Below are 23,506 nucleotides of genomic sequence, written 5' to 3' on the forward strand. Positions count from 1 at the left end.
GCATAAATGGCCTTGCTTTCCCCAATGATGCATGCCATCACCAGAGACTCAGAGCCATGGAGCTGCCAACTGCATGCTGCAACCTCCAGAACTGAGCCTACCAACTTTCCCTTTGTAACAGTTACCTGCCTCTGTACTTCATTACGCTGATGGAAAACTGTGAGTGTACGTGTAAAGAAGAGGACGTGGGCCAGTGCGTGTAAGGAAATGAACGAGTGTGTGCCTCCTCACATAAGTTGTGTATGTGTGACAGGAGGTGAGAGGGCTCAGGAGAGCTTGACTGGAGTGACTGTCAACATGTCAACACAGTGACGTCAGGCACCCCAGGCCCCAGAAGGTCATTCAAAGAACAGAACTGAGCCTACACCTCCAAATCTATGCCTGTGTCTGAGGACAAGTAAGGGGTGCAGGTCGCACTGCAGGCCACGGGGGGAGGCCTGAGGGGTACAGCTGGGTGTGGGAGTCAAATTGGGCGAGTGTTTAGGAGATAAGACAGAATAATCTCAGCAACATCTCTCTCTCTTCGGAATCACCGGGCAGCCCAATTAGCAGCTCTGAAGCTGAGGTTCCTGGTGTAACATGGTCGATAGCAGCCCGCTGGCCGGCATGGCCTGAGCGCCCACACCAGATGCACTGTCAATCGACACCTGGGCTCCATTATAATCCCCGCAGCTGCCTCGGTGGCGCCTGATTAATAAAACCCATTCTAGTGTTTATTCTCCCATTGATTTCCCTGTCCTCGGCCCGAAGCCCAAAGTCAATAACCAGTTGGGTGAGGCAACTGGGCCTCTGCTGTCTCCCCTGGGCAAGAAGCATCATCTTCCCCTGTCAATCACCTGTCTCGGGACAGGGACCACTGAGGGGCAGAGCCATCTAAGCATGCATGGGATGTCAGGCTTAAATGCTGTCGCTTGATTAATAAAGAAACATCTCCGAAGTGTTTCCCAGGCCGAGAAGTGAAGCCAAGAGGAGAAAATGAGCTTGAGGCTCCCCAGTGTCCTGTCTGTCCACCACTCTGTTGAGGACTGGAAACAGCAGGCACTCGCTGACCGATGGCTATGTCAACATGGCCACTCATTTATTAATCTCACTTCCTCTCCCTGCAGGCTCAGGCTTGGAGAGTTGACACTTGGCTTGAGAAATGCCAGCTCTAAGCAGTTTATTTCCTCTTGAACTTTAAGAGCTGACTGAGACAGAAATGACCTTTAAAAGGCAGGGTTAAAGCTTGTCAGGCCTGGCGTGGAACTCCTCTACGTACACAATGCGAGAGGGGCCACAGGCTCCACCAGCACCCTTGGTGACCCTGGGCTCAGAAGAGAGGCATCACAACAGGTAGGTCAGAAGAGCAGGTCCAAGGCGAATGGGCTGGGTGATGGCCAGCATGGAGTGGCAGGGCCCGAGGCAGGAGCGTCCAAACGTACGCAGGCTCTAGAGTGAAGACTGGAGAAGCTGCCGATAAGAACAAAAGCAGCACACTGAGGGTTGGAACTCAGCCCACATCACTGGCTGGGGGCCAGTGAGTCATCCGTAAAGTCTGCTTCTCCATTCTGCCCAGAAGCCCACCAAGGAGAAGCCAAGGTGTTCCCCGCACCCTGTAGAGGCTCCATTCTAGCCTCCTACAGATTCCACGGTCAGTTTTCCGGAGTTTCCAGGGAGCCTGCTTATTACGGTCTGGCACTGGGTAGTCTCTACCCCTGGGACTCACAGTGGCCTTGTTAACAGCCAAGGCTGTGACCCAGAGCCAAGACTGGGGGTTAAGTGGGAAAAGCAGAAAGCCCTAGAAAAAGAAGCGGGCTATTTGCTGGAAGAGGTGCCATCAGGAAGTCATCGAGAAAGCAAGCTCACCTTTTGCCTGGAAAATTTTTTGCTCAGGTTTTTCTCCATACATTTTTACCAGGATTTTTCCACACAGCTTTGTACCAGATGTTTTTCTTACATTTTGTATTTCGCATCTAATTTTTCTCCTGAATTTTTTGCCAGGCGGTGTTGAGACGTGCCTTTAATCCCAGCGTTCAGGAGGCAGAGGCAGGCAGATCTGTGAGTTCCAGACCAGCCTGGTCTAGAGAGCGAGTTCCAGGCCAATTAGGGCTACACAGAGAAACCCTGTCTCAAAAGAAAAGAAAAGAAAAGAAAAGAAAAGAAAAGAAAAGAAAAGCCACCCAGATCACTGCCAGCAGCGGACATCCCCACTGGAAGGTGACAGTGCAGCCCAAAGGGCCCCAGCTTGATGAAGGTTCCCAGCACTGAGCAACTGTGCACAGGGATCCAGAAGAGGCTCGGGAGCCCTAGCCTGGGCTGAGAAGCTGAACAGCCCTGGCCAGCCCCTACCCACTGGCAAGGACCACAGGAGCAGCCAGCTGAGATCGGGTACAGCCTGACAACCCTCCACATGGACCTGTCTATGGGAGGGACACTGTCCTCTGACGCAACCGCAGCCCACCTGTGCCCCCAAATGGCACATTCTGTGGTGACAGAGCTGGACGCAGGCAGGGCGACTGTGAGAATTCCACAAATAGAAGGCTTGTGTTCTAAAGGTCTACGGAAGACACAAGAGGGTAGTTGCAAGACACAGGCACAGTTTGTGTGTGTGTGTGTGTGTGTGTGTGTGTGTGTGTGTGTGTGTGTGTGTTGCACAGTTGCAGACAACCACAGCTATGCAAAGTATGTCTTCAGTGACAAAGAGGCCTGGGGCCTTCGAGCACTAGTGAGCTCTGCAGGGTAAGGAGCTGGCGGGGCGGGGGGAGGTCAGTACTGTACAGTGTGGCCAGCGGCTGGGTTCGGCTTCTGCAGCCTCCCACACACCCCACGAACACAGCAGAGCGGAGCTGGGTGGCTGCTGCTGCTGAGCACATCCCCGCCAGAGCCCATCTGCTGAGCACAGATTAGAGGCAGGAAATGCAGCTCAGAGAGCAGGAGCCAGAAAACACATTTCCTGAGCCATTGTGTGAGCCCAGCGCTCCTGGCGGTGCCACTCAATTGACAATACACAGCGAGTTTAATAACTTTCTTAGAAGACACTCAGAACTGACCTCAGACCTTGAATATCTGCTTCTCAAACTCCTGTCGTGGCACCTAGCACTCTGGAGGCGGGAGATCACTGCTAATGCAGGGCAGGGGGGGGCGGGGTAAGGTATGGTAGGTATGGTATAGTGTGCTGCAGGAGCTCACTGAGAGGCGGGCTCTGCAAGTGGGATTACCCCACACACACTTCAGACCCAAGCATGATTGTCTCAAAGTGTCCTCTAAGACCCCTTGCCTGGGCACCAGCTGTCCTGGCTTTGTAACAGGGAGACAGTGAACAGCAAAAATGGTCCAAGAGTAAAAACATCACTTACGTGAACCATACATAATACACAGTATTATGTATCCCGTGGTGTAAAGCGCCTGCAGTGAGAACAAGAAGCCAGAAGCTCATTCAGAGAAAGAAAGCACAACTGAAACGAGCTGACGGTCTCAACTTCCCCGTCTGCAGGATACTGTAAGACCCGAGTTGATGACCTCTGGCTCTTAAGCAGGCTACTCCAGTCATCTCTGCGTGGTGGTGTAGGTGCTGAGATGAAGGGTAAGCTCTTGTTCTGTGACTGCTATTTGCTATTTTTCTTTTACTTTTTCTTGCTATGTGCTTAACAAAGTCATGTATTCCAAACTAAAAATGTAGGCTGGAGAGACGGCCCACAGACTCAGAGCACTTGGCTGCTCTTGCAGAGGACCTGAGTTCAGTTTCCAGCAGCTACATGGTGGCTCACAACCATCTGAAGCTCCAGTTCCAGAGGATCCAAGGCCTCTTCTGACCTCTGTGGGCTCCTCAACATACGTGGTGCACATATACAGACACTCAGGCACATACATATACACACAAAATAAATGATTTGTTAAGAACTGAAAAGGTGGCTATCATAGGCCAATTTCCAAACCCTACAGAACAAAAGGCATGAGCATCACCACCACTCCTAAAGATGGAGGCTGTCTCACCTCTTCACTTCTGGCCATGTGCCATCTCCCTTAATTCTGCCCAGAGTCAAGTGGTATAGTCTACCCCAAAGAGGAAGGGCTGACAAAAAGAAGGGTCCCAAGAGGGGCACTGGGGACCTTCACTGAGGACACTAGCTGAGAGGAGGGGGCAGTGTGTTACATGTGAAATGTCCCCAGCAGGCTGGTGTGCTTGAGCACTTGGTTCCCAGCTGATGAGTGATGCTGTTTCGATAGCCAGGGCCAATACATTCCAGCCTAGCCTGAACTGTGTCCTGATCCACCGAGGTGTACAGAAGCAGTCTCTCAATCCTACTGCCACAGTTGTGAGCAGCCAACTCTGCCATGCCTTCCCTGCCATGGTGGACCATAAATTCCCAAACAGTGACCCTAACTAAACTCCAGCTCCTATAGGTTGCCTTGTATCAGGAGTTTTACCACATCTGCGGAAAAAGTAACTAATGCAATCCAATACAGAAAACAACAGCGTCCACAGAAAAGAAGCAAACAGAACCCAGCCCCAGCCCCTCAGTCAGCTCAGTTCTAGAGCGAGCTGGCCCTCCCCCAAGGGAAGACTGCTGCAGAAGGTGAGCAGAGCTTCCCACCCTCGCCCCAGCCCTCCAGCCGCCAGGACGATAACAAACAGGTTTCTGCGGCATGTGAGCTCCTGGACCATTGCAGACAAAAAGACCACAACATGCGGCTTGCAGCAAATGACTGGCACGATGGATGATTTTAGACATGAAAGTCAAAATCATGAAAGGGGAAATGCAGAAGGAAGCCTTAATGATCTAGGGGAAAGAAGGCCTTTCTGTACCCACATGAAACCAAAGCACTAACAGCAGACGGCTGCGTAGGACTTCAGAGTGATGCCCAGAAGATAGGGATGTGCTCACCCAGAGGGAAATGAAAAATGAGACAGAACCTGGGTGTGGCGGTGCTTGGCTCTTGTCCCGGATCTCATCCCAGCGCTCAGGAGGCTGAGTCAGGAGGAGTGAGAGTTTGAGACCAGCCCGGACTACACAGTCAGACCCTGTCTCAGAAGGAGGGGTGCAGATCATGTTCTGAAAAAAATGCTAAATTCTGGGGACAGAAAACTAGCCAAAGATGACAAGTGAAAAGGGGGACGACTGGACTGAGGACACACGGCTGCCGAGCAGCGACACGGGTACTCCACACAGCTGGTAGCAGGTGAGAGCACACTCCAGCTTGCTGGCCCTCCCCCTCACCACCCACACCTAGTCATGCTTTGGGGCAGCCCAATGGTGCACATGGACAGACCTCAAATTCTCCCAGGTATTTCCCAGCAACCACAGATCCATGTCAAGACCCAAACAACTTTGCCTCATATCGTAACTCAGAAAGTCAAGACCCAGCACTGACCCAGACACCTAAGAGCAGGGAACAGATGTGCAAGGAATGCTGCTCAACACGGAGGGGCAATGTGACAGCCCCACCTCAGTGCAGAAGCAACCTCAGCCAGGAATGCTTGGGATCAGCCATGCTGTGGGGCCCTACCAGCAGCCAGTTCCTTTGTGGCATGACACATGAAGACATGAAATTCAGTGACACCCCAGGGTAGAGAAGCCACAACATTAGTCACCTCCGCTTCAGGGGCATGAGCCATGTTCTACATGTCACTTGGAACACTGACCCATGGGGAAAGCCAACAAGTCCTTCAAACAATGTTCTGCATCCTACATCATGGAAACCAGACTCCAATAAGGTACTAGGTTGCTGCTGCTGCTGTTTTTCTTAGTGTGGGTGGGTGGGAGGGGTATGTACGTGCAGGTGCGAATGAAAATGAGCGGACATGTCTGTGGGTCTAGCGGTCAATGGCAGGAGGCATTCGGTAGGGGCCAGCCACTTGTTTTTTGAGATAGGGTCTCTCACTGTCCTGGAATTTGCCAATTAGGTCTTTGAAAGAACTTTCCCAACTGAGCTACCTTCTCAGCCCCAAGTACTGGACTATAACTTTTTTAAAGTCATACTGATACTCTCATTTAACAGAATCCACCTAACAAATTTCAGAGAGTGAGGGCACGCAGTTGTAGGAGATTATATGAGGGGCATTCTCAAAGTTAATGATGCCAATTCTTCTGGTTGGCCCCAGAAACCCACACCTCTGGCTTCTCATGATTGCCAACTATGCTAGGGGCACATTAGCACCTGTCACAATAGAGTACCTCCTTTGAAGACCCACAGGGTACAGATGTGCCCTCCTGCCCAGAGAACAGGATACCCAATAGGAACAGAGCTAACGCTTGCCAGCCTCCTCCACAGCTACATTCAATTAAAGTCAAGGCGAAGAAAAAGAACGAGGCACTTTGCAAAGTTGCAAAGAATTGGTACTGGTGTGACCCCACTTCTGCCAACTAACAAAGTCTTTAAAACATGCTAATTAAGGAGAAGAGCTGCCAGTGACTGCTGACAAACTGCAGGACAAAGCCTGACCGGAGATGGCCTGAGACCCGTCACGCTGCTGCCAGTACCTCACTGCTGCATGAGGCCCCTGTAAATTCTGCTGTAGTGGAGGGTAATAGATTGGATGGCCCGTAATTGCTCTTATCTGCTGGTACTGTATGTCTGGACTGGAGGAGAAGACGGGGAGATGTGGTCAGGAGTCCTCGGGGTGACATGCTGCTGAGGAGAGGCCAGCATGGCTGGAAGAGAAAACAAGTTCCTGGGCTCTGAAGGGAGCTGAGGGCGGTGAATGCACACTCTGAAGCCTGACTTCAGGCTCCACGTAAGTCTGCCCTGGGCTGACAGGGATGGAATCAGGGTCTGGCCTGAGGGTGGGAGCCACTGCCCTTGACAGCAGGCACAGCACTAACGCCTCCGTGGTTCGTCAAGAGCTGCAGAGCAACACGACAACAGTTTCGCTACCAATAAATAAAGTCAACTGGACTGCCGAGTGCTCCGGAAGCTGCTGCCGAGATGGCTGCACCGACACAGTGACTGCCCAGCACCCTGAAGCCCCGGCCTTGAGCCGCAGCACCACAGAAACTGCGCAGCTGTAATTCCAGCACTCAGGAAGCACACTCGGGAGAATCACAAGTTCAAAGTCCTATTAGAGCACGTACTGAGTTTGAGGGCAGCCTGTTCCATGAGACACTGGGGAGGAGCTGGGGGTGGGGTGGAAACATAGGGAGGGAGAGGTGAAGGGGGCAGGACCAGACTGGAATCATCACAGGCTCTTAATTCGCCCCTCTGCCTCCACACACAGAAGAATGGAAGTAGAGAACGTGGAGGGACCCAAACCTCCATGCTCTGTTGGCTGACAGGCAGTCAGGCTGTGGTGGAGGGAAGGGCTTCCAACCGTATTGGGGACCCCAGAGCTTGCCCATGCCTCTGCACCCTCACTTCAGGTCTTCCTTGGGATGGAACATTAGCTGCGTCTCGAGCCCTGCCGCCGCCTGGCCACTGTCACTGAGTTCTCACCTGCCCTCACTCACTGCAACCAAGCCACGTCTCTGACCTTCGGGATATTCAAGTTCCATGGGCCTCTGATGAAGCTTCCCAGAGGTCATTTCTAGCCATGTGATACATGCCATGGCAAGAGCAGACTGAACCTCCGGTCTTTCTCTGGCCCTGGACAGCTATACTAGCACGTCTGTGCTTTTGGTTTGGTTTGGTTTTGAGTCTGGGGCAAGGTGCTGGTTTTGGGACTATTTGGGTTTCCACTGTCATTCTGTTTGTTTCAGACAATGCACACTGCTCCGCCTACAACCGGACTGGGGGATCAGTTTGGCAGGCACCCTTGGTGGAGACAGAAGAGCAAGCAGCCTACCACCCACAGGAACAGGCGTGTCATGGGAGGAACAGCCTCCCTCACCAAAGACACTCTTCTTCCTTTTCTGCCCTCTGCCCACGAGAGGAGGCAGCAAGTCCCACCCAGCAAGAGAGCCCTGTGGAGAGGAAAAGATTGCCTGTGTGAGCTAGGACTCCATGCCTGAAAGACCTGTCTCTGCCACGAAGGTTAGATTTAACCATCCTCTTGGGGCTACAGTTCACAGGGGCAAAGCTGTTCTGTTTTGTTTCAACTCTGTCTTCAATTATTGATTTTGAGATAGAGTATCATGTAATCCACACTGGTCTCAACTGACTGTGTAACTGAGGATGGCCTGGAACTTCCGCTCCTCCTGTCTCCTCCTCACTAGTGCTGGATTCCAGGTGTGAGGCACCATACTAGGCGCGTGCGGTGCTGGGGATGGAACCCAAGGCTTAGCGAGTGTAAGATAATCGCTCTACTAACTGAGCTACAGCCCGACAAGAGCTCAGACTATTTACCAATTTTTCTCTTACACTGAGTTGCTTCTGGTACAGGAACTAAAAGCCTGTGGCCTGACTCAAGGCCACACAGATTTGCCCTTCCCATTTTTGCTGGGTGAGCAAAGGGCCTTCTTTGCTATAAAGAAGATACTGTAGATAAAACCACCTGACCAGGGCGAAGCACTCTCAAATGGTTTGCGTTTAAAAGTGTGAAGACTCTTAGAGGCACAATTCTGATTTCTGAGTTTTTCTTGAAGAAATAATCAGCAGTTATGCAAGCAAGGGTTTGGAGACACATATTAACAGGGTATTATTTGTAACAGAGGTGAAAAACTAAAGATGATTAGATACCTGACAATAAGAGAATGGCTAAATAAAGTCCTCTTAATGAATTCACTTTATAGTCAGAAGTTGGAAGGGAGGTAGTTCCTAAGTGGGTCTCAGGGCTGGTGCAAAACATGTTATCTGGGCTCAAAAAGGTTTTTTGTTTTTTTTTTTTTTTGTGAGAACATTTAATTTGGGAAGTTTCAGGAAAGATTAAGCAAAATAGGTAGACTCCCCAAATAGTGCACATTGTATTGTTTTTACTGAAAACTACCTCAGGACACACACACACACACACACACACACACACACACACATCAGGCCGAGTCTAAGCCAACACATTTAGACTGGCTTTTACAGGCAGAGGGATTATGGGAAACCTTTCTTCTCATCTTTTCTGTTTGTTTCCTCTACATTGTCAAATGTTCTAAATGGAACTGGTTCCTTTTTGTAGTCAGACTCAAAACAGGTTATTCAAATGCTTTGCTGACATCCTTTCCTTCCAGGTGGGGGGACGCAGCTGCAGGAAGTGGGGAAGGCAGATACAGCAAACCTGAGGAAGAACCAAGGACAGCCAAGGATGGTGTTTGGCCCCTCCCACCCTGCGGCCTGGGATGCTTACAGGACTGACGCAGACGCACTGTATGAGGGTGCTGAGAGAGCCCGAGACCAAGAAGGGGTAACACAGACACAAGGATCAGGCCAGCAGGCCACCAACTGTCATGCCGAGTTTTCCCAGAGATTGACAGTGGAGGCACAGGAAACACCCAAGCTCCAGGTGCCACCCAGGTGCTTCTGGGCAGAAAGCGGTCACTACAGACTGAGTCAGCACAGGCCTGGACACAGGGACACACCTAAACCTTGGGAGCTGCTTCTGCTGTAGCGAAGTGGATGGGCCAGTGCAAACACTGCCAGCAAGGAACTGACAAGGCTGTGAGGAGCGAGGCTGGAGGAGACAGACATACCTACTGCACACCACCACCCCACCAGGGACCTGCTGTCTCCAGGAGGAAGCCCAAGGGGAGATGAAGCAATGAAGAAAAGCCACGCAAAGGAGCCAGAGCAGCCACTATCTGAACTGGGCCTGAAAGCCAAGCTGAGGCTGGCTAAACCCAGGGTCTGAATGTGGAATTCCAGGCAGGAGGACAATGGATACTTGGGGAACAGGACATCTTTCTAACATGGCACACAGAGTGGGGAGAGGTGTTGAGCACACAGAGCAAAGGGGGGAACTGCAGGCCCAGGGCCACTGAGCACAGACTTCCTAAGGGTGGTGGAGACAAATAGAGCCAGCTCTGCAAACAAGCGTCATAAGGGTGAGGGCAGCTCTCAAGAGGCCTGGGGCTCTGGAGGTCAAGGTGCTTCTCAGTGCTTCTCAGTGCTGCCTTCCACACTTCATTGGCTGCAGCTGGCCGAGGTGCACAACTCTGACCATCTCCCACCTAGTCCTGGAAGAGCGTTTCCCCGTGCTTCCCACCCCCTCCACATCGTTGGTATTCAGCCTTGACAGAGTCCTCTCTCCTGCCTCCCTTTGTGCAAGAGATAAGTAACATTTGAAATCTCTGCTATCGCCCAGCTGCAAATGTTCGAGCTTTTCTTTTTTTTTTTTTTAACTTAAAAAGAAATGAAATCTCATTTTAGATTCCCAGAAAAGACAGCCACCAAGCTCTACTGTACTAAAAAAAATCTGCCACCCAGAGGACAGGTAGGAGGTGAGCACAGAGAAGGGAGAGGGTCAGGCTGGGAGAAGCCTGACCCATAGATGCACTTTTCCTGACTCCAGACTGGCTTCGAGACAGCAGCACAGCCTTGGGCCCAGAAACGGTCTCTAAAATGCAAAGAGCACTCCCTTGTCCACAGGCTGCAGGCACATGCGGGAAAGGGTCACCTCCAAGGAGTCAACACCATACGTCAGCCACAGTAAGGCTGAGCATGGGGAGGCACAGTGTCATTCCAGCACGTGGAGGCAGAGGCAAGCAGATCTCCGCAAGACCCAGGCCAGCCCGCTCCGCACAGTGAGCTCCAGGCAGCAAAGGACACAAAGAGAGCTGGTCTTAAAAGAGGGACATGACCCTCATGTCACCTGGCACGGAACTGTCATAAAAGGTTCTCCAACTGTTTGCACATGTCATCTGTAGCTGGCCACAAGCTCCTGCTGAGAGAGGCTATTTCGTAGCCTTCTTTCCCCTCAGCTACATGAAGCCCAACAATGCGTGGACATAGGTGGCCCGTGCTGGCCTGCTGGCTACTCAGAGTAACAGGAAGCACCTATCTCTTGCTGCAGAGGCGACACACACTGAGCAACTAAGCTGCAGCAAATGGCCTACTACCTTCCAGTCAGGACAGCAAGAGCACAAAGGCTGTTTCTGAGCAGAGCCAAACGGTCCTCTCTGACTAGCTGAACTCTCATTCATGTCTGATGTCCAAGAAGAGGAGGACAGCAGCTTTCAGACTGCAGCTTCCCACAGAGATTAAAAGTGTGTCACATGGGGCTGGGGCTTGTAGCTCAGCTGGTTAAGTTCCTGCCTACTATGCACAAAGCCCTGGTCTCCATCTCTAATATCACATAAACTAGGCATGTATCTGAAATGCCAGCATTTCACAGCTAGAGCCAGGAGCCAGCCTGGGCTACATGAAACCCTGTCTTTAAAAATTGAAGACAAAGGCATGGTACAGAATAGCACTCCCAGAAGCAGGAGCCACCTGCCTCCCAGGGTGAAGCCTGTTACTGGAACCTAACAGTTCTCAGACTAAATGGGGAAGGCCCAGTTCTTGGAGTCACACATCCAAATCGCCTGAGGCCTCTTCCAGTTCTGAGACATTCTGTGTTGACTTTCGGCTTTGTGGCGTCACAGCAGGCTCGGGTCAGCCGAGCCTCATCCTGACACCAAGGCAGGCCTGCTCTGAGGAGTCACAGATAGCCTGCTCCCCGGAAAGAACAGAGTGGCTGCTGTTGCTTGCTGCCTCTCCAGACCCGCCCTACCAATCCCTCCCTCAGAACTCAGCCTAAACCTGAAAGGGGCCTGTTGATCAGCTCCTCCCAAGCTAGAGCAGCAAGGATGCTGTCCAGGGTGCTGGACTCCAGCTGGAACCAGAAGGACTTAAACAACACTGCAGCCACAAGAGCAGGCTTCTGCCAGCAGGTGGGAAAAGGCCTCCAGCAGCTCCCAGTAACACCCAGAGGGCCACCTAACATTTTAAATAACCAAACAAGCAGTTGGGGTGCAGTGAGGCCCCTCACTGGGATCACCTTCCTCAGCCAGGAACTCCTGACAACTTGACATTGGTGTTAAAATTTTATCATTTATGTAACAACTCAGTTATTAACAGAGGCTCATTTGCACGTGTCAGAGGAAGAGAAAAATCACCTAATTAACTAACCACTTTCCCCATCAGCAACGCAGAACAGGGAGGGCTGCCAATGTGCTTCCACGGCTTGCTTCCGGCCCTCGGTGGCTGCCTCACCTTTAATAGAAAAGATTTATAATCCTTCGTCATGAGGGCCTGAGAAAACTCCCCTTCCAATTACTGGAGTGTTAGCTAAACTAGCTACACCAACGTCAATGTTGTCTTTTGCTATGGGGCACGCCATCAAGGGAGGCCATATGCCCCCGTGAAGTTCCTGAGAACCCCTGTTCAGTGCTGTTGCCCTACTATAAAGAAAGGCTCAATAACAGTGGGGCACAGCACAGCACACCGGTGAGCAGCCTAAGTAACCACTACTTTTGCTCATTTGGTTTTTGGTTTGCCGTAGTGCACAGAATTGAACCCAGGGCCTTGCTCATGACAGGCAAGAACTCTACCTCTGAGCCACATCCCAGCCCCTCACTGGGGGACTCTAGGCAGGGCTCTACCACTGAGCCACACCCCAGCCCCTCACTGGGGGATTCTAGGCAGGAGCTCTACCACTGAGCCACACCCTAGCCCCTCACTGGGGGATTCTAGGTAGGCACTATATTACTGAGCTTATAGCCCTGTCTCCAACAATGTCCAACAATGTTTACAGATGCTGCTGATTGAGATCAATGTGAAGAGTGAATAAGTAATATGAAAACGAGAAGTAAGTACCAGGCCATGTATGAGGCTACTTTCCTCCACCCATACCCGTGCTCATACATCTCATGATACAAGAGCTTGCCACCTCCCACTGTACACATGTCAGGTCACAGGGATTAGCAGCTTCTCAGACATAACTCACCAAGTGGTTCTCGTATCCCCAGAGATGAGAATTGTCAATGCAGAAAGCACTGGAGATAGATTTAGGGGGACCTAGCAGCAGTGAAGAAAAAGGAACGAAGTGCACACTAACAGGGGGCCATCCGAGCCTCTACAAGAGGAGCCCCTAGACATCCCAGGCCAACTAAGAGTCTCATATACAACAGCAAGGCTCTGAGGGTGTCAGGGGAGTGAGAGGAAGAGGAAAAGTCCACACACCCTTACTTGTAACTGTCTGAGCTAAAACACTCCAATCCTGGAAGACATTAAGAAGAATTAATGCAAAGGAAGCCTGCAGCCAGAGCCTGGAATTGTGGGCCAAAGGGGGAAGAGCGGAGGTCTTGGTGGGAGAATAAAGCCGTCTCTAGGCAGAAGGCCTAGGGTGGAGCTCTCCAGGCAGGCTGGCTGCACCACAGACACACCTTCCACTACCATTACTTACGCGACTGCCAGGTGCTCCACTGTGAGGGCCAGAACAGACAGCAGAGCAGTCAACGGCCACCCAGAGACAACAGAGTGACAGGCACAAGCTCGGAGCGGCACATGAGCACCAAGAGAGGCGCGCAGCGCGGCAGCCTCCAACCATGAGGACATGCTGACAGACAAGGAACCCCAGCCCGGTTCTCTAGCTGGAGGAGGAGAGTGTCGCCTCGAAGAGAACCCCATCCGCAGGTCAGCCATGCCTCCAGCAAGTCAGCGGGACTTACATGAACGTATACATGGTGAACCTGAACACATAACTGATGTGTGGGAACAGCTTCAGACTCCACCGACACCTCCTAAGGGAAGGATGCCGTGGCCAAGCTTCCTGAGCTCTAGGCCTGTATGTCATCAGCCTCCTGGCCCCCAACACACACCCCTGTGCTGCCTACCCACGCTCAAATGGCAGGATTAGATGAAGGCCTGGGGAGTCTTCCTGCGGCACACATCCATGAGCATGAGAAAACTAGACCCGGGAGGCCCCGCACACCTGCCACAGCCTGCCTCCTCCCCAGGTGCAGAAAGGAGGGACCTTTGGGAAGGCCCAATGCCAACTGTGTGAAGACGGCAGCTCTACCCCTGCACCTTAGAAAGGTCCCCAGCTCTCCCGAAGACCACATGTAAGACCATGCTGAGGTTCGCTGGGATGCCAGGTAAGGACCGTTACACATGGGTGAGAGGTTCTGGCTAACAGGGAGCACACAGGACCCAGGCTCAAACAGGGAGAAAGAAAAGACCTTCCCAAGAGAAACGCCTAGCAGTGAATCCCACTCCTACATAGTCATGTTCTTTGGGCTGGGCATTCAGGCCTGGCACTCCTGCTACTCGCCTCCACCCTATCAGTAACTCTGGGTGGAAGCCCAGACTCTCGCTGTGAAATATACTAGCCAGACTGGCCATCATCTGTCCCTGTAGGCGCTGTCCCTGGGAGATTCAGTCATATCCACCTTCCCTTCTCCCAGGTCTGCTAGACAGTCATAAACCTGCTTCGTTCCCAATAATACTCTTGTGAACATCTGCCTGGCTGGGAGGGTCCCCCAACCCACTTTAAAACTCATTGAGAGGGGTGAGGAAATGGCTCGATGGTTAGGAATGGTAGCTGCTCTTTCAGATGACCCAGGTTCGATTCCCAGCGCTCACAGGGTTGCTCACAACCTCCTGTAACTCCAGTTCCAGGAGATCTGACTCCCTCTTCTGGCCTCCACAGGCTCCAGACACACATACAGTACACAGACATACAGATGGACAAAATACCCATACACATAACAAAATAAATAAGTAAAATGTTTAAAAAAAAAAAACACATACTCAAAACAAAAACAAAAACAAAAACAAAACAAAACAAAACAAAAAAACAAGGCTGAAGTTCTGGACTCACCCTCTCCAGGAAAGGAGGGTGCGGCTCTGCATCTCTTTTACCACTCCAACCATGGCCAGCATTGCATCCAGCCATCCCCAAACATCCAGCATCCTTGCAGAGGAAGTCTGACTCCCTGCCTGCCTGGTACCTGGAAGTCCTCACTTGCAGCCATTAGGGCCGCAGGCAAAAACCAAAGGAGAACCCCTCTTCTGCAGCACAGAGCTGCGAGCATTAGCTTTCACAGGGCCAAGTGCTCCCCACAGCCCTGACGCACGGGAGAGCTGGAAACGAGTGCCCCCTGGGTCCTGACTGACCTTTTGCAATACAGGCCCTGGTGGTGCTCTGGGGACAGATGAAGCTCGCCCAATTCAACTCTGGAGACAATTCAGCCCCTCGAGAGGGCCAGAGCCACAGCCTGGTGCTGAGGGAGGAGAAAGGTGCCCTTGCACAGACCACCATGCCAGTGTCTAGCTGGCCGGGACATCCCGGCTCCTGAGCAGCACAGCTCTTCCGGGCAGGAAGGAAACGGAAGGCTGCAGGTGAAGCAGGCCCATCTCCGCAGCACTGTGGGGAAGGTGCGCTCCTTACCTGCGGGTGGAGAGGCTTTGAGGAAGGGGCAAGCACAGGGTAGTGAGCCTCAGCTGTAGTGGGGATCGTGGGACGGCAGACCCTGCCAGGAGGCAGCAGCCCGAGGGCAGAATGGACAGATGGTCGCTGCTGGTGCAGCCTTCCCCCAGATGCCAACAGCCTGCCGGTGTGCCTCCAGGGCCACACACACCAGAGCTTCCTGTTCCCCAAAACAACATGGGCCACTCCTCTGAATAAGCGGAGTAAATATGTCACTCCACACTTCCACTCTTCACAGGGCTTGAGCGCAGCACCCACGGCCCTGCCCATTCTCTCAGCGACAACCTGTCCTTTGGGTCTCAGCTAAGATGCTTTCTGCCTTCTGTAGGAGGCCCCCAGCCCCCCAGGGTGCCCCGTCCCACCCACCTTCCTCTCCCCTTTTCTCACAGTACTCTGCACAGCCTGTGCGCACGCACACGTTTCTACGCTGGTGCACATGGGTTTGACAGGAGCACAGCATGTGCAAGCCTGCGGAGGCCGGAGGCCAGCAGCAAGTAGCTCCCTTAATCACTCCCTACATCATTTGGCGGGCAGGCTCTCACTGAACCTGGAGCTGATCTGTCTAGACTGGAGAGTCGGCGGGCCCAACTATCCTCTCGTCTCCCCTGCGCCATCCTGAGGAGGAAAGACCTATCCACGCCTGGCTTGTTCTACATGGAGCCTGGGGCTTAAACGCAGAGCCCCAAGCTCACATGGGAAGAACTTCACTGACGGGGCCATCTCCCCAGATCCAATTTCTCCCCAGTGCTGAAGATGGAGGCCAAGGCCTCAAGTGCATGAAGCAAATGTTCAACTCTCCTCCTGCTCTTTCTACAATTGAGAACTGCTGTGTCTGCGTGTCTCATTACATAAGTCAAGGATAGGACTTGTGGAGATCCCCCTGCCTCAGCCTCCTGAATGCTGGGATGTGCTTTTCTTTATTCTCTCTCACTGGAGGGATCAGGAGGTGAGGCACAGATGGTAACAGTGCTGGCTAAAACACTGGCTCCAGTTGTTGGTGAGCTGCCTAGCACACACCAGGTCCTGAGTTCCGTCCCCAGCACGGGCATGGTGCTGCAAGCCTATAATCCCAGAAGTTGGAGGCAGAAGGATCAGAAATTCAAGATCCTGATCAGCTACACAGTGACTCTGAGACCAGCCAGGAATTTAAAAAAAAAATAAATAAATAAATAAACCAGCAACCTGCAGCTGCCACTTCCAATCTAAAGAAAGGCCCTGAGTGCTCAGTGACTGGCGCTTGCTGGCCATCCAATGGATGCCAGAAAGGTGCCAGAAAGCCCTGACACACCTGGAGGGCCAGTGAGCTCGTCCAGGTGTGCGGAAATGCCATTTTAAGACTTGCTGATCAGGTACTCCGCTGTACAGGCTTCTGAGAGCAGAGTGCGAGCTGCGTCTTTTACTTTGTGGGAGATGGCATCTCTGTCAAAAGGAACAAACTCGGGGGCCCCAGTGCAGATCTGCTCAACCGACTCTATGGGATTCACTTCGCCCCGCTTGGCTATTCAGCAGCTCAATTGGCATTTCATCCGCATTGTGTCTGAGAAAGGGACGAGGTGCAATTACGGAGGAGGGGGAGCGCTCCCCACTTGGCTTAATTCATCTTTCCTTGCATCAGAATGAGCACAGATGTTCCACTGGAGGACAGGAGGGTGATGAGCGCTTTCACACAGCACTTTGTTCCTTTAAAACTTTATTTAAGATGAAAAAGTGATTTAAGTGAAATTTACACACAGTGTTTTTCTCCCTTTGTTTGACTTGCTACGGGGCATTCACTTTCAAAGGCTGGTTCCGCTTAATTTGATTTCTCATTTTCAAATGAACATCTGTGTTTAGGTCTAAAAAGCTCTTTGTTTAAATATACAGAGAGGGTGGGGGGGTTCTGGACAAAGACTCCGCTGTAAACACTCGCTTACCAGGAAGGCCTGTTCTGGGGACCGGGCCCGAAGTGTGGGAGCCCATGAGTTGGCCTACCATCAAGGCCTGTGTTAGGGAAGTGGGATCAGGGCTCTGCAGGGCAGATCCTGTGCCTCAGCTTAACATTAAGGGCTGTCTTCATACACAGGGATCTAGGCTCTGCAGGATGAAAAAGCCCGTGACTGGGCTTACTAGGAAGGCCTGAGTCACATACAGAAACCCAGACTTCCCAGGGCAGAGCCCAACAGTGAGCCCATTTCACACAGAGGAGCCCTTGTGCCTCAGCCTTCTCTGGCAGCAGGAGAACTTTAGATCTTCCAAGGCCAGGAACAACCAAGGCCTGGCAGGGCTAACTGCCCTGCATCTCTTACCCAGGCAGGCTGGGCAAGAACGGCTGCCAGAAGGGAATCCCACAGTCTCTGGAAATCTGTCCCAACCAAGTTCCATGCCTCCTTCTGATGGCACATGTCCATGAGCAAGGAGACACAGCCACCAACAGGCAGGACGACTGAGGCTCTTGTCTCACTTGTCTCACTCCTGGGCCCACTGGGCCTCTCTGTAGCTCAGAGCACCAAACACCATGGTCTCCTGCCCCTCTTCTCCTGTCACTATCTGGAACTAGGGTGTGAGGGAATTGAGAATCACCATGGTAACACATCTGTGGGTGTGTTGTGTGTTTGTGAGAAATAAGGGTGATTAAGGCCCACCATACATGTGTATCAGCATCTCATGAGCTAGGACACTGGGCTAAGTCGGAAGGAGAAGGTGAGCTGGGCACCAGCAGTCATCTGTGTTCCAACAGCAGACGCCATGAGACCGGCTGCCTCATGCTCCTGCTGCATGCCATCCTGGGGGTGACGGACTGTACCCTCAAACTGTGAGTCCAGAGAACCCCTTCCTTCCTGGTGCTGCTCAGTCAGGCAGTCTGTCACAAGAGAAGGAACCAATACCCAGGATGTGAAGCCAGTACCTCACGGAGCATCTACTCCACTCTGTCCTCAGCCCTCCTACTTTTCCGAGTCAGGGGCTACTCAGGCCAGCCCTGAACACACTCCGTAACCCAGGCGTACCTTCAACTGGCATGTCTCCTCAGCCCCCCTAGTACCTGGGGACTCTGATTCCCGGGAGAGGCCAGACGTGTCCCTGAGACCTCTAGCCCCTGGCCTCCAGAAGATGAGCACCCCAGCTCTGCTCCTCTGCAGTGTCAATGGCCCTCCAGCTGGATGGGCAGCCTCTCATCTATCCTGTCCATGCAGAGGTTCCCTTTCTAACCGCCTATGGGACCACCTCAGGCCCGCACGGAACCAGGGCCAAGGACTGCAAAGGCATGGAACACAGAAAGGGTGCCCTAGTCGGGCCACAGAGGGAGCAAGGCTGCTCTAGGAACCCATGTCAAACAAACACAGCAAGACCCAGGCACTCTGCAGACATCAGAATTCACAGGCACAGAGGTGCAGGGCCCATGGGCCCCAGGGATGGCCCTGGATGCCTTGGGGGATGCTTTGTTTTGGAGGCTCAGGAATCAATCAGAAGGCCTCTCTCAGTCACGCCTGGTTAACAGGGAAGTTCAGCCCACAGCCCACTGCGGCAGTGTGGGTCTAAATCGTCTGCAACACTTCTGTGTTTTTATCCACTATATTTAGAAATCTCTAAATAAAACCCATGAAGAGTGTTGCAATAATATACATTTTTTAAACTCACTAATTGAATGTTGCCATTACGAGTGCTATTTTGGACCATCTGCTAAATATGTAATTTAGGAATTAAGATTCATATCTTACAGGATACTAATTATTCCCTGGGTCCATGTGGGGACTTTTGGAACACATGCTGGAAGTCCCAACAGTTGGCAGGGATGCTCACTGCGGTGGGTCACACAAGTGGAGGTCAAACTGCTTTCAGGCACCGCCCAGCCACAGGGAAGGCTGTCAGGAGGCCACACGCCTTCCCGACCCAAGAGATGGAGGCAACACATGTGTCAGGACCCAGTTAGCGCTGCTCTCTGCCTGCGTCGGGAGGCCTATGTGCAGCGGACAGCACTAGCACAGACTCACAACTGGCCCAAGTGCTGAGAATAAGTGATTGCTGAGTGCCCAACTGGAAATAAGACATCAACAGTGACCACTGTGAGGCTCAGGGAAAGTGACAGGAGGAGGAAGACTGTAAGAGCCAGGGGAAGAGTGTGTGAGACCTGCCTTTCCAGCCACGACACGATGAGTGTCCCTGCACTCACGGCAGTGGGGGCAACCTACATGAGACCTACCATGGGGGTCCGTCACCAGAGGGCAGGGACCCAAGAGGCCCGCCCCTCCCCGACGGCTAACGGGACTTAATGGCTGCAGCAGGAGCAGGAGTCTGAGTCCATGGTGCAGACACTAACAAGCTGCCTTTGCTCAAGGAAATCAGCCCCGACCATTTTCAAATAAGCGTCCCTGATTAAATGCAGTAGGCCGGAGGGGGGAGAGGAGAGACATGAAATAGGAAGGGAACAGGGAACGTGTTTATCAGGAGGTGGAGGGGGGAGAGAAGATATTAAGGGATAAATGTGTATACATATTTATATACATACATACATATATACATACATACATATGAGACTGTGAAGTTTTAAGTTTTTTTCAAGACAGGGTTTTTCTGTGAGTAGCCTTGGCTGTCCTAGAACTTACTATGTAGACCAGGCTGATCTTGAACTCACAGAGCTCCACCTGCCTCTGCCTCTCAAGTGCTGGGACTAAAGGTGTGCCCCACCACCGCTGAGCTTATGTTCCTAAAGTGCCCCCCATTGTTTGCTCTTATAGCTGAGTGAAGGGGTGAGTGAAGGGGCGGGAAGACTGCAGCCCCACACCACCCTCACAGAGGGCTCGGAACCACAGGGTCACACTGGTGCAGACTGTGGCGGGGCCAGCTGCACAAAGGCACTGCACCTCGGTACACTCCGTACGCTGGGCCTTGACCCACAGCAGGCATGCTATGACAAGTGACAGAGGCTGCTCCTGTCACTCCTGAGCCTGGCCTCCCACTCATGGGAAGGAGTGCTGGACGAGGGGATATCAGACATCAGCAGGGGCCTGGTGACATCCTCTTCCCCCACACACTGGACTTCAGGGGTGCAGTCTGGAGCAGTCCCCTCTGCACTCAACACAAAGGCAAGTGGGCCGAGCAGTTCCTAAGAGCTGCACCTCTTTCCAGCCTCCACCCAGGCAGCAACTTGACGCCCCAAGTGTCTTGTTCCCGTCCTCACCTTAGCACTTGTAACTGAGCGTAGAGAACCCATCTCTTTAGACTATCAAGGCAGCCTGTGACTGCCCCCATCAATAATCCTGCTTCCATGCCCTCACACACCACCTGTCCCCCAGCAAGCCACAGCGCCCCTCACGGAAAAGGAAAAATAGCCTGCCCTGAGATCTCGCAGCATTCAGAACGGTTCCTCGGCGGGCAATGCACAAACACTTTCTGACCAACCAACCCCCTTGCTTCTCTGTCCCTGCTGCCGAAAGTTCTGCAGACACCTGAAGAGAGGCAGACGGAGGTGACAGCCGTGTTGGAGGGGAGAATGGAAGCTCTGCATGAAGACCACGAGGAGCACGGAGGCTGAGGGCCAGGGGAAGCGCTCATAAGAACAGGAGCCAGCCTGTGGGGAGGCAGCTCCATGGTAGAGCACTCACCGTGCAGGCGTGAAGACCAGAATTCAGCTGCCCAGGGCCCACGCAAGAAGCAGGTGTAGTGACACAGCCATACCCCAGTGCTTGGGAGGCAGGGAGAAGGCCCTCTGGACCTCACTGACTAGGCAGTCTAGCTGAGTCAGTGAGCTCCAGGGTTAGTGAGAGACCTCTCTAAAAGCAAGGTGGGTAGGCTGGACAGATGGCTCAGTGGTTAGGGGCATTTGCTGCTCTTCCAGAAGACCCACACTCAGTTCCTAGCACACATATTGGGCAACTCAGCACCTATACTCAAGCTCCAAAGGATCTGACCCTTTATTCTGGTGTCTATGGGTGCCACATCCATGTTAACATATATGCATACACACCCATGCATATCACTCAGAAAATAACAAAATACATCCTTAAAATGATAAACACGACACCCAATGTTCACCCCTGGCCTACACACACGCACGCACACACGCATATGCATAAGCACTCACACACATACATTTACACATGTACTAATACATGCACACACACATGCACATGCACACAAACGTGTACACACACATGCACAAACACATGCACATAGGCACACATGCAACCAAATACACACGCACAGAGACACAGCAAAGAAAAAGCAGAAGAGAACTAGAGAATTCCAGCAGGAAGACAGACAGCCGAGACAACTTGTCCACCTGGATACCACAGCCCTGGATACCACTCTCACTCAAGACCACTGCTGCTCAGTCGTCACGCTGCGCCACAGACAGGAGCAGTGGCTCTGATGAAGTGGGGATGCAGTTCCCCTGAAGTCATGAAAGTCCTGAGCTAAATGAAAAAGGGAGGCTGAGGGAGGGGAGGAAAGATAAATGGCCACAGGGCTGCTGGAGTGCATTGAGAGGGAATGAAAACTGAATCTTGCTGCTGGGGCTTGATCTTGACATACAGGGAGCTGGATATGAAAGCAGGCTATGACTGGACAGTCGCCAGAGAAATAGAAAATTCCAGAGACAGCAAGGGCTGGGGAGCTGCACACCTAGTAACACACCTGTAGCCCATACCTCTGTGAGAGGAACAAGACAGCAACCTTCTCAAAACACAAGCAGCTAGCCTGGCAGTGGTGGTGCACACATTTAATCCCAGCATTCAAGAGGCAGAGCCAGGTGGATTTCTAAGTGCGAGGCCAGCCTGATCTACAGAGCAAGGACAGCAAGGGCTACACAGAGAAACCCTGTCTTGAAAAGCAAAAATGAACAAACAAACAAAAAAGCAGCCTCATCTGGAGAGAAGTGCAGCGAGCCTGTAGGGAGAGCCAGGCCGGGACAACAGAAGCAAAGTGGAGGGTGGAGCTACTTCAGCAGGAGAAGATGGCGGTGTAGTGGCAGAAAGGTGCTTCTCAGTGCCATCGAGACTACAGTGTGGGAATGACTGATTCTGCTGCATCCACGTGGCTTCTAGGGGCAGAGCAGAGAACCCTCTTCACAGGTGCTGGAGCTACCGAGGACAAGCCAGACACAAACGGTAGCTGGGAAAAGTCCAGCTGGGAAGACATGATGGCCCTGTGCCTTAGTTTGACTTGACTTCTGTGAGAAAACACCATGACCAAAAGCAAAGCAGCTTGGGGAGAAAAGGGTTTGTTTCAGCTTACAACACTCAGGCCACAGTACACTGCTGAGGAAAGTCAGGCCAGGAACTCAGGCAGAAGCCAGAAGCCATGCAGAAATGAATGCTGCTCATTGGCTTGCTCCTCCTGGCATGCTCGGCCTTTCTTATATCATCCAGGACCACAAGCCCAGGGGTGACAATGGCCATGGTGAGTTAGCCCCTTTCCCCAACACACACACACACACACACACACACACACACAATCAATCAATCAATCAATCAATCAATAAAATATGCCACAGATCAATCTGGTGGGGGCATTTTCTATACTGAGGTTCCCCTCTCCCCAAATGACTCTAGCTTGTTTCAGGCTGTCATAAAAGTAGCCCGCACACCTTGCTACAGCACCTGGTGGTAGAGAGATGACATGAAGTCACATGACCCACATAAACTACACATTCAGAGGACACAGGACTCATTCAGGGGGTAAGTATGAAGGTCTCAGGGGAGGCCCACCTGTGGCAACACTGACTTGTGGGGTCACCCAGGCCCTGTGGCTCCAATGGGTAGGCCTTTCTGGTGCCATTCACAGGACAGAGCGAGACAGGGCAGCTGAGGGCCTTCAAGGTGGGAGAGCCTTTGTGAGTTGTTCTCCAGCAGCTGGCCTGTTCCCACGGTAATACAGCACTGGCACAACTGACAGGGTGAGTCCACACACAGTGTTTGGCCAACACAGCACAAAGCCTGATGTTCCTACCCCCAGTGGAAGGGACAAGGGAACAGCGGAGACACAAGTGCAGGCACACACTGCAGTCAAGGCACACTGGCCTGCCTGGAGTTTCCCCATGGGTGCCTGGTGCAGCCTCACAGCTCTGAGCAAGCGGCTCATTAGTGGAGCCATTGATCTTGCTTTTCCAGGTAACCAGCTCTAAGCACAAGCACATCTTGGAGGGAGGAGGTGAAGGATTATGCTGTGGATTCAGGGGCAGTCTTAGACTGTGGCTGCCCAAAAGGCCCAGAACTAAGCAAGCCAAGGACATCAGCCCCCAGCCCTGGCCCCCAAGTAGTAAGGAGGCAACAGTCTCCAAGCCTG

The 23,506-nt window shown here is 52.4% G+C and overlaps 1 protein-coding gene and 1 long non-coding RNA gene across 4 annotated transcripts in view; one reads left to right on the forward strand and one right to left on the reverse strand.

Annotated features, from left to right (window-relative positions):
- The window catches only part of Mad1l1 (mitotic arrest deficient 1 like 1), a 296,488-nt gene that overhangs the window by 188,400 nt on the left and 84,582 nt on the right, over positions 1-23,506 (reverse strand). The window lies entirely within an intron of this gene.
- Positions 1,239-17,026, forward strand: LOC132648021 (uncharacterized). The gene is made up of 6 exons (XR_009586372.1): positions 1,239-1,332; positions 1,981-2,367; positions 3,473-3,562; positions 7,674-7,947; positions 9,072-13,913; positions 15,637-17,026. It is a non-coding gene; the product is annotated as an uncharacterized LOC132648021 (long non-coding RNA).

The sequence above is a fragment of the Meriones unguiculatus genome, chromosome 15, assembly GCF_030254825.1.
Source record: "Meriones unguiculatus strain TT.TT164.6M chromosome 15, Bangor_MerUng_6.1, whole genome shotgun sequence".
Classification (NCBI taxonomy): Eukaryota; Metazoa; Chordata; class Mammalia; order Rodentia; family Muridae; genus Meriones; species Meriones unguiculatus.